The following is a 12051-nucleotide window of genomic DNA, read 5'->3' as shown; positions in this document are numbered from 1 at the left end:
TTTCTCTCTCTTTTCTTCTCTCTTTTCTTCTCTCTATTCTTCTCTCTTTATTTTGCCTTCATGGAGTTCTAAACATCTTGGGTTGATTCCATTGTAATTTCTTAATTGGATTCTGAGTTTAGATCAATTAATTTCTTTGTTCTTTTTATTAATATTGAGGTTTTAATTCATCTATGTCTTTTATCTTTAAATCACGTAGAAAGTAATGATTTTAAATCTATATGCATGTTGATCATATGAGTTCAAGGGTTTTTAAATCTAATTGAGACTTTACTTTGATTTTATTTAGAAACTTTCATGTGATTAAATGGGTTTTTACCAATAATTGAGACTTTACCTTGATTAAAGGTATTTACTCTAACAAAAATTAATTGAGACTTTACTTTGATTAATTAAGCTTTTTATTTGGTGAGGAGATAGAAGAATAGACATGATTAGGCATAGTAAATTTGATTGAGACTGTACTTTGGTTGAATTTATTGTGGATAATCTAAAAGTTTTCACTTTTAATTGACACTGTACTTTGGTTAAAAGTGAGAATGCCAACAAATTAATTGAGACTTTACATTGATTAATTTGTAAATATATAACAATAATTAATTGAGCAATAATCTTTAGATAACCGATGATGAATCTATTTTAAAAAGGCAATGGAATCAATCTATTTTCTTTACTATTGTTTTTATTTTTTTTTATCTTTTAAATTTTATTTCTATCTTTGTTTATCTTAATCCCCTTTATTTTTATTATGGTGGTGGTGGTAGTGGTGGTGGTGGTGGTGGCCATGGTGGTAGTGGGGTGGTTGTGGGTGTGTTCGTGGGTGGTGCTCGTGGGGTTGGCAATGGCCATGGTGGGGGTGGTGATGGTGGCATTGGTGGTGGTGGTCGTCGTGGTGGTTGTGGTTTTGGTGGTGGTACTGGAAGTGGTGGTGGTGGTCGTGGTGGTTGGGTTGCCACGTGTAGGCCCAATTGACGTTGAAGCCGCTGAAGCAAAATGTTGGCTGCTAGCGTGGAGTGAAATATGGAAGAATTGGGCTTGGGGCTGCACATGGACAAAGGAGTGATATTTGGTGCAAAGGAGAGTTGGGTTGCAAGCCCAATGTCAACACTTCAGCTGCAATTAACACAACAATCACAATTAAAACAACATTTATTTAATTAAAAATAAAATAAATTTAAAAGAAATTAAAAGGAATGGGCCTCGACGTTGGCCCAATGCTAAAAGCCTTATTGGGGTCACATCATTATCGGTGTGGTGGTGGTAGTGATTGTGAATTTGGTGGTAGTGGTGATGATAACGGTCGTGGTGTGGTAGCGGTGGTGATGATTGTTGAGCTGGCTTCAGGTCGGTTCATGGTTCAAGGTTCAAGATTTAGAGTTTATGGTGTATGGTTTAGGGTTTCTGGTTTAGGGTTTATGATTTAGTGTTTAGGGTTTAGGGTTAGGGTTTAGTGTTTAGGGTTTAAGGTTTAAGGTTTGGGGTGTAGGGTTTAGCGTTTAGGGTGTAGGGTTTAGGGTTTAAGGTGGTGGTCGTGGTTGTGGTGGTTGTGGTTGTGGTGGTAGTGCTTGTGGTTGTTGTAGTAATAGTGGTTGTCGTGGTGGTAATGATGGTGGTGATGTTGGTGGTGGTGGTGGTGGTGGCCATGCTGGTAGTGGTGATAGTGGTGGTGGTGGTGGCGGTAGGTGTGGTGGTGGGGTTAGCGGTGTCCATGGTGGTAGTGGTGGCCTTGGTGGTGGTGGTAGTCGTCGTGGTTGTGGTGGTGGTGGTGGTGGTGATGGTCGTAGTTGTACTAGTGGTGGTAGTCGTGATGGTGGTGGTGGCGGTGGCAGTGGTGGTGGTGGTCCTGGTTTTGGTTTGGATAATGGTAGTGTTCGTAGGGGTGGTAGTGGTTGTGGTGGTGGTGGTTGTGATTGTGGTGGTGGTTATCGTGGTAGTGGTGATGGTGGTTGTTGTGGTGGTGATTCTTGTAGTGGTATATTGGTGGTGGTAGTGATGGAGGTTTTGTTGGTCATTCTGATCATAGTGGTGGTGGTGATTGTGAATTTGGTGATGTGGTGTAGATAGTGGTGGTGGTGGTGGTAGTGGTGACGGTTGCGGTGGTGGTGGTGGTGATGGTGGTGGTGGTGGTAGTGGTGGTAGTAGTGGTGGTGGTGGTCGTGCTTGTAATGGTGATGGTGGTGATGGTGATGGCTGTGGTGGTGGTCATGGTCATACGGTGCTGTTGTAGGTGGTGGTGGTGTTGGTGGTGGGGATGGTGGTGGTCATGGTGGAGGTGGTGGTTGCGTGTTGGTCGTGGTGGCTGTGGTGGTGGTGGTAGTGGTTGTTATTGTGGTGGTGGTGGTGGTCGTCGTGGTGGTCATGGTTTTAGTGGTGGTGATTGTCGTGGTAGTGTTGGTGAGGTTGGTGGTGGTAGTGGTTGATGTGGTGATGGAGGTTGCGGTGGCCGTGGTGGTCGTGGTTGTGGTAATGGTTGTTGTGGCAATAGTGGTGGTGGTAGTGATCGTGGTCGTGGCGGTCGTGGAGATGTTGGTGGTGGGTGTGGTTGTGGTGTTGGTCGTGGGTGTGGTGGTGGCCCGGATGGTGGCCTTGGTGGGGGTAGTCGTGGTGCTGGTCATGGTCGTGGGGTGCTGGTGGTCATGGTGGTGGTGTTGGTGATGGGTGTGGTGGTGGTGGTGGTAGCGGTAGTGGTTCTCGTGGTGGCAGTGATGGTTGTGGTGGTGGTGGTTGTGGTGTTGGTGGTGGTGATGATGGTCGTGGTGGTGGCTCTGGTGGTGGTGTTAGTTTTCGTGGTGGTGGTGGCCGTGGTGGTGGTGGTGTTAGTTTTCGTGGTGGTGGTGGCCGTGGTGGTGGTGGTAGTGGTGGTGGTGGAGTTGGTGGTGATGGTGGTTGTTGTGGTAGTAGTTTTTGCAGTGGTATATTGCTAGTGGTGGTGGAGGTTGTGTTGGTGATTGTAATCGTAGTGGTCGTGGTGATTGTGAACGTGGTGGTAGTGGTGGTGATTGTGAATCTGGTCGTAGTGGTGATGATAATGGTCGTGGTGTGGTGGTGGTGGTGGTGGTGGTGGTTGTGGTGGTGGTGGAGGTATGGTGGCCGTGGTGGAGGTAATGGTGGTGGCGCCCATGGTGGTGGTGGTGATGGTAGTGGTAGTGGTGGTGTGGGAATGATGGTGGTGTTGGTGGTGTTAGTGGTGGTGGTGGTGGTGGTGATGATGATGGTGGTGGTGGTGGCGGTGGCCGTGGTGGGGTTGGTAGTGGTGGTCGTGGTTGTGCTTGTGGTGGTTGTTCCCATGGTTGTGGTGGTGGTGCCTGTGGTTAAGGTGGTGGTGTTGGTCATGGTGGTGATTATGGTCGTGGGTGTGGTGGTGGTTTTGGTCGTGGGGTTGGTGGTGGTCGTGGTTCTGGTTCTGGTTGATGGACGTCCTTGGTGTAGGAGAGGAAGGAGATCCATGGAAGACACCAAAAAGAAGATGAAATGCAGCGGAAATGAAGATAAGAGCAAGAAGAGCTCTAAGCAATGGAGGTCTTTGGTGAAGATGAAGAGTAGAAGTGGAACTATGGTATGGAAGGTGGCTAGAGGAGATGAAGGAAAAGGTTAGCCATGTATGCTCTTAAAATAATAAAAGAGTGGAGTGATCTCAACACAAACATTCTATTAGAAATTTCAAGAGTTAAAATGTACAAATTGTCTACTTTTGGCTTTTATATGTGAGCCTAAAAGCTAGACTAATTCTTGGCCCTTAGATTAAGCTTGGAGAAGAAGCTTTAATCATCACCCTTGGATGGTGGCTTGGAGAAGGAGGCATCTTCCTAGCCTTTGGATGAAGACTTGGAAAAAAAGACACTCTCTTAGCCCTTGGATGAAAGAGGCACATGCGTGCAGTGTGGACTTGGCTCCATGGGATGCATGATCCATGAGGTGTAGGAAGGAATGCTGACTTCCACTTAGTCTACCTTTAACCTTTGGTAGCTCATGGCCAAATCTCCTATTGGGCTTAGTCAAGCCCAATTTTATCAATTCAACTACACATTGTTTGATTTATTATTCTAGAAAAACAAGGCCTAAACAATGGCCTAATTTAAATTTATACTACTTCCTTCATGCATCATCTCATATTTTAGAGATTTCTTTAGCCCATGTGAATAATGTAAAAAGCCCATGATTGACTTGATCATCTTGTGAGAGACCCATGTGAATCTTTCTCATCATGCTTCTAGTGATTGGGCCTTGATGTGGGCTTGAGCTTGTTGATGCACTTGAGCTTGGGCTTGTTGGGGTCACATCATCCCCTCACCCTTGAAGAGGATTTGCCCTCAAATCTTGGTGGTCACCCTCTTCATCAAAAATACCTACAAAAGGAACCAAATCAGTAATGTTGAAAGTAGGATGCACACCATATTCCGGTGGAAGATCCAATTGATAAGCATTATTATTGATCTTCTTGATGATTTGGAATGGACCATCACCTCGGGGACTAAGTTTGGATGTTCTTATATTAGGAAATCTTTCCTTCCTTAAGTGCAACCAAACTAAATCTCCTTCATTAAAAGACCGAACTCTCTTGCCCTTGTTTTTAGAATGAGCAATCTTTTCAACATGGGCTTGAATTTGGTGTTTAACCTTCTCATGAAAATCTTTTATGAACTTGGACTTAGAAACCCCATCTTTATGAACAAAATCGAAAGAAGTTGGAAGAGGTAATAAGTCCAATGGTGTGAGAGGGTTAAAACCATAAACTACCTCAAAGGGTGAGAGCACTAGTGCAGTTTCATGTTTAGACAGCGCCCTATATGCCTCGGTTCTTGCATAAACGAGGTAGATAAGGACGCGGTGGCATTTTTGTGATTTCGAACAACTTTTATGCCTCGTTAACCAAACAACCGAGGCCTATGAATGTTTATACCTCGGTTATAAATTTAACTGAGGCAGTAACGTTGGCAGAAACTCACACTTTCCCGCTTTTTTTAAAATTCGAAAATAATTGGGCAATTTTATGCCTCGGGTCCCACTGAACCGAGGCATATAATGGTTTACTACAGCGGGTTGTTTCACCCGAGGCCTATCAGTGCCATAATTTTTCCACGTGGCTGTTTTTTTTTTGCGTGAGTATATGCCTCGGTTTCGAACCAACCGAGGCAGTAAGCCTAGTTAGGTTTTAAAAAATTTGTGCCTCCACGCCGTTCCGCCACCACTGCAGATGCATCTTCACTGTTCAGTCCCGCGACCAACCATCGCAGATCCGCCGCCATGCCCGACTTCTCCACTTGCTGTCGGCGTTGCGCCTCCTCCGACGAGAATAGCAGCTTACCTTCGTCCGCACATTGGGGTATGTTTTGCGTTTTCATTTTGCGATTTGAATCCATTTTCTTGGGTGTTTTTCCTGTAGGGTTGGGGTTCGTCTTGCTGTGTTTCCTCACGTTTTGGTGTAGGTGAACTTCACATAATGGTTGATGTAATGGTTGTTGGCACGAGATTTTGGACGCGCAAGGTGTTGAGGTTTTGCGAACTGGCGGAGTTGCATTTTTGCTTGCTTGTGTTCTTGCAAGTTTCAGCCATTTCGAAATTATTTTTTTAAAATTTTAACGTATTTTATGCCTCGGTTGGTATCAAAACCGAGGCAGTAATGATGAGATATGCCTCGGGTGAGAACCGAGGCAGAAAGGTGGACCTTTTTACCTCGGCTAGATATGCCTCGGGTCTTAAATCGAGGCCAAATGACCAAAATAACCGCGACAAAAACACTTTTCTGCACTGGTGGAGTTTGGTGGTGCTATGGACCACTCTATTGTAAGCAAATTCACTGTGGGGAAGATACTCATCCCAAGATTTATGATTCCCCTTAAGCCAAACCCTAAGCAATGTGGAAAGGGATCTATTGACTACCTTGGTTTGCCCATCAGTTTGTGGGTGACAAGAGGTAGAGAAAGAAAGTTTTGTTCCTAGCCTAGACCACAAGGTCCTCCAAAAATGGCTTAGGAATTTAGCATCCCTATCAGACACAATTGTTTAGGGTAAACCATGGAGGCGAACCACTTATCTAAAGAACAATCTTGCTATGTTGCTAGCATCATCTACTTTGTGGCATGGTATAAAATGTGCCATTTTAGAAAAACGATCCACTACCACAAATATAGAGTCAACACCCCTAGAAGTCCTTGGAAGCCCTAGGACAAAATCCATACTTATATCCTCTCAAGGGGTGGAAGCAACATGTAAAGGAGTATACATCCCTGCAGGCATTGCGCTAGACTTAGCATGCAAACAATTCAAACAACTAGCGCAATAGTTTTGTATTTCCCTTTTCATATGGGACCAAAAGAATTTCTCTTTAAGCATGGCCAAAGTTTTTGCGACCCCAAAGTGACCCATAAGTCCCCCCTCATGCATTTCTTTGATCAAAAGTTTTCTATGGGAACCTAGAGGAATACATAGGCGGCCTTCTTTGAAAAGATATCCATTTGAGAGATAAAAGCCGCCTTGGGACTTAGTGAGACAATCATGATAGATGGTAGCAAAGAAGGGATCATGAATATACAATTCACATATGTTGTCAAATCCAAGAATTTGGGACCCAAGCTTGGCTAAGAGAGTATATCTCCTTGATAGTGCATCAGCCACCACATTAGCTTTCCCTTTGTACTTGATAACATAAGGGAATTGTTCCAAGTACTCAACCCACTTTGCATGCCTTTTATTCAATTTGTGTTGGCTCTTCAAATACTTGAGAGTTTCATGATCACTATGGATAATAAACTCTTTTGTCACAAGATAATGTTCCCAAGTGTGAACAGCTCGCACAAGAGCATATAGCTCTTTGTCATAGGTGGGATAGTTACGAGAAGGACCATTTAGTTTTTCTCTAAAATAGGCAAGTGGATGGCCTTCTTGTAACAAAATCGCACCTATTCCCACCCCAGAAGCATCACATTCTAGCTCAAAAGTTTTCTCAAAGTTTGGAAGAGCAAGAATGGGAGCTTGGGTGAGCCTAGTCTTGATATCATCAAAAGCCTTTTGTTGTCTTTCACCCCATTCAAAAGATATGTTTTTCTTAACAAGTTCATTGAGGGTTGAAGCAATGGTGGAGAAGTTGGGGACAAATCTTCTATAAAAACTTGCTAGTCCATGAAAACTTCTAATGTCCCCAACATTCTTTGGCACAGGCCATTCTTGGATGGCCTTGATTTTTGCAGGGTCAACATGCACCCCACTCTTATTGACCACAAATCCCAAAAAGATGACATTCTACACAGAAAGTGCACTTGTCAATCTTAGCATAGAGTTGGTGGTCTCGGAGAAGAGATAACACAACTCTAAGATGACCCACATGAAGCTTAGAGCTTGTACTATACACCAAGATGTCATCAAAATAGACAACAACAAACTTGCCTATACAATCTCGCAAGACATGATTCATTAGGTGCATGAATGTACTAGGAGCATTGGTTAGACCAAAGGGCATGACTAACCATTCATATAGACCAAATTTTGTTTTGAAAGCAGTTTTCCACTCATCACCTTTTTGAATACGAATTTGGTGATAACCACTTTTGAGGTCTATTTTTGAAAATATTTGTGCTCCATGTAATTCACCCAACATATCATCTAGTCTTGGGATTGGGTGCTTATATTTTATGGTGATGTTGTTGATAGCCCTACAATTAGAGCACATACGCCACTTTCCATCTTTCTTGGGCACCAACAACACAGGCACAACACAAGGACTTAAACTTTTTTGAACCCATCCCTTGTCTAGCAACTCATTCACTTGAGTTTCTATCTCCTTGGTCTCAATTGGGTTTGTCCTATAGGCAGGTCTATTAGGAAGACTTGCCCCTGGGACAAAATCAATTTGGTGCTCAATCCCTCTAAAAGGTGGGAGACCATGAGGGCCATCCTTTGGAAAAATATCTTGAAATTCATGAAGGAGAGCACGAATGGAAGGAGGTAGATCCTTAAGAGAAGGATGTTCAAGACAAGTAAGGATTGCTTGACAAAGTAAGAGGAAGGGAGTTTGCTCATTATGAAGAGTGTGCAAAAGAGTTTTATGAGTTAAAAGAACTTCATGAGCAACATCCTTAGAAGAAGAAACTTCCTCTACCTTTGTCTTGTCCTTAGAATCTTTAGAAGCACTAGAGTTCTTGGAACTCTCTTCCTCTCTCCTAGCTCGCATTTGAACTTGATCACTAGCAACTTGGCTAGGAGTAAGGGGATGCAACACAAAAGTTTTTGAATGATGTTGGAGGGTGATCTCATTGGTGTGGCCATTGTGTAAGGTTTTATGATCAAATTGCCAAGGCCTCCCCAAGAGAATATGGCAAGCTTCCATTGGGATTACATCTCATAAAACTTTATCTTTAAATTTCCCAATGGAGAACTTGACTTTTACTTGATGTTCAACTTTGAGATCCCCATCTTCATTAAGCCAATGAAGTTTGTAAGGTTTGGGATGGGGTAACAAATTCAAATTCAACTTCTCAACCAATCTTGCGCTACAACAATTGCAACAAGACTCACTATCAATGATCAAAGAACAAGTGTTTTTCAAAACCTCACATCTTGTGTGGAAAATATTTTCTCTTTGATCATTGAGAGGAATGCTAGGTTGGTTATTGAGAAGCCTCTTAATCATCAAAAGTTTCCCTTCATTTGGATATGAATGTTCTTGAGAATCACTAGAATGAGAAGTGGCGGAGTCACTTGAAGATGACTCATCTTGGCTAGTGTAGAGGTCTTCGCCCATAAGCACAATGGTGCGTTTGGTAGGGCATTGAGCGGCCACATGACCTCTACCTAGACACTTGAAACATTTAATGTCACTACCTCTTTTGTTGGTGGAGGATTCACCCTTGTCACTTACCTTTGTAAGGCTCTTATGAGTGGACTCTTTTTCTTTTGAAAAATCTTTCTTTTGAAAATCACTTTTAGAAAAAGAGGGAGAATCCTTGCGAGAAGGACGTCTCAAAAGTTGTTGCTCCACCTTGATGCTCATTTGAATAAGATCATTAAAATTGCGGTAGGGGAGCAACTCAACTTTATCTCTTATGTTGTAATTGAGTCCACTTAAGAACCTAGCAATGGTAAGTTCCTCTTCTTCTTCAATTTCAGCTTTCATGATGTAGAGCTCCATCTTTTGTCTATACGCTTCTATAGACATAGATCTTTGTTGGAGCCTTTGGAGCTTGTCCAAGAGCTCCCTTTTGTAGTAGGAGGGAACATGGCGGGCATGAAGGGCTTCCTTAAGATCATTCCAATACTCAATATCATGTAGCCCTTTTCTCCTTCTTTGGAGGACTAAGGAAGTCCACCAATTAAGAGCATGCCCTTGAAAGCTAAGAGTAGCTAAAGACACACGCCTCTCTTCCTCCACAACATGAATCTCAAACAATTGTTCTACTTTGGCAACCCAATCAAGAAAAACCTCAACATTATCCTTTCCATAGAAATGAGGCAAATCAATTTTGACTTCCTTTGGGTGAGGAGGTATGCGCCTTTGCCTTCTTACACGAGGCGATTGTCTAAGGTTAATGCGCTCATCTTCCTCCTCTTCAAAATCATACTCATGCCTTGAAGGGGCACGAGAAGGCCTAGGAGAGGCACGGGTATTATGGTTGGGAGGGGTAAGTTGATTGGCAATTAATTGAAGATTGGCTTGCATGGAAGCCATTTGAATTTTAAGGTCCCTAACCTCTTGAGAGAGATTATTTAGGACTCTAGGATCAACCTCAACCTCCTCATCACCACTTGTGTGGAGGTTGTTTTCATCATGTTGTTGATGTTGGGTACTAGCACGAGTAGCCCTTCTAGTGCTCATGGTGATTAAAAGAACTTAGAACTTTAACAAAATGGTGAAAGAAGAAACCAAGCACAAGTAGACCTCCAGGTTAGGCGAGGTGAGTCTAAAAGACTTCTTAAGTACCAAGGCCAATCCTTGCCAAGATGTACTTGCAAAAGGTTTCAAAGATCACACAATTGTTTAAGGCTAAGTAAATAGAATCACTTGAGACACTAAGCACAAACAAACACAAACAAGACTCAAATTTGGTCTCACAAATTTAAACCACTAAGCGTCTAACTATGCGGCCTAAAAGCAAGGTGAAAAAGCACTTAGAACTTTCAACACACTCACTTACTAAAATGTTGCACTATAATATGAAAAAGGTTCTATTTAGGAGATGGGATTGAACACCTTTGGTTCCTGAAGACACCTAAGTAGGCCATTGATACAAATGAGAATTTGAAAGCATTTTTGGTTCACTAATTTGGTACTCAAAATGAAGCAACCTCAAGCCACTTAATATCTCAAATTTTGATGCTCAAAAGATGCAATTTCACAATCAAGGAGGCCTCAAAATGGTACCAAATAAGATGTGCCCAAAAGAAATACAAAGTACAAAGAAATAAAGCCAAAAATAAGAAACAATGCAACTCCAAATGTGCTGCCAAAGTGCTGCCAATTTGCACAAAATCAAGAGCCAAGAGCTTGGCTTGTAGCCTCCTTTTGATTTGAACAAAGACCACCACCAAGTAAGGCACTTGTAAGCACCTTAAGCCACCAAAATGAAGTTCAAAACAGCAACTATAGCCTTGGTTTTAAGGCCAAAACAGCCACCAAACCTGCACCAAAAAACAAAACAGCAAGAAAACTATACCAAGCAATGGAGTTAGCACACACACTCTCAAATGAATAGGTCCAAAACTCTCAATAGGTGAGGAAAAGGATAAGCACACAAGCTAAAATTCTACTTCAATATCCACCACCTAAGATGCTACCAAATCATAGAAACCATTCTAAACTTCATAGCATCATTGATGAGTGCGTATTTTTGCCCTCATTTAATGTTTAATTCTGGGTATTTAATTGAATTTGTGTGCTTAAAGAGTGATTTAATTGATAATTCTGATAATTAGGTTGTTTGAGCTTGTGTGATAAAAATGTCTTAAAAAGTGATTTTTAGCTGCATAAATTATTTTTGGATATTTTAACGTTTGTTGATGCAGCTGAAGTTAAGTTTTAAGCTCATTTAGAGGTGTGGAAATAAATTGATTAAAGCTTCATGACACCTTAAAGATAAATCAAAGAATAAGAAATTATCAAAAGCACAAAAATTCAGGCCAAGCATTGCATGAAGACGACAAGAAAAACTTGGAAAAGTGAAGAAGTTTGGCTAAACCAAGAAGAAAGGAACAAAAAAATTGGACCTTGCGGTTTTCTTTATCTTTATGATAGAAGATAATTTGGGAAAATATATCTTTAGATATTTTATTTGATATTTTTAAATAATTATCTTATTTAATTATATCATAAAATATTAAAAGATAATAACTACCAAATCTGTTTAAATATGACAAGATCTTCTTGAATCTTTTTAGTTACACAACAAACAAATAGATCTTGAAGATATTGGATTATTTAGAAGATAATTTAAGGAGATTGCAAAGGGTTGATTTGGAAAATTAATACAAATACTAATTGGTGATAATTTATCATATATCTTTAATTAATTAATTAATTTAATTATATTAGATATTGATATTATCAACCAATTATATTTGTCAAACAGTCTATATCTCTTCAAATATTTTTAAATATTTATCTTTATCTTTATTTTAAAAGATATTTGAGAGATTTTAGCAACAGAAAAGCCCAGTCCAATTCCTATATAAAGAGACCAAGGGAGAAGCAGAAAAAAAACAAGCTCGGCACGTCGGAATTTAGGAACCCTTAGGGGGGCCTAATTTCTTTCTCTCTCTTTTCTTCTCTCTATTCTTCTTTTATCTTTATTTTGCATTCATGGAGTTCTAAACTTCTTGGGTTGATTCCATTGTAATTTCATTATGGATTCTGAGGTTAGAATGAATTAATTTCTTTGTTCTTTTTATTATTGTTGAGGTTTTAATTTATCTATGTCTTTTATCTTTAAATCTCGTAAAAAGTAATGATTTTAAATCTATATGCATGTTGATCATATGAGTTCAAGGGTTTTTAAATTTAATTGAGACTTTACTTTGATTTTATTTAGAAACTTTCATGTGATTAAATGAGTTTTTACCAAT

Source organism: Vigna unguiculata, chromosome 3 (genome assembly GCF_004118075.2).
Source record: "Vigna unguiculata cultivar IT97K-499-35 chromosome 3, ASM411807v1, whole genome shotgun sequence".
Taxonomy (NCBI): domain Eukaryota; kingdom Viridiplantae; phylum Streptophyta; class Magnoliopsida; order Fabales; family Fabaceae; genus Vigna; species Vigna unguiculata.
The sequence above is the reverse complement of the archived record's forward strand: the minus strand, read 5'-3'. Positions refer to the sequence as shown.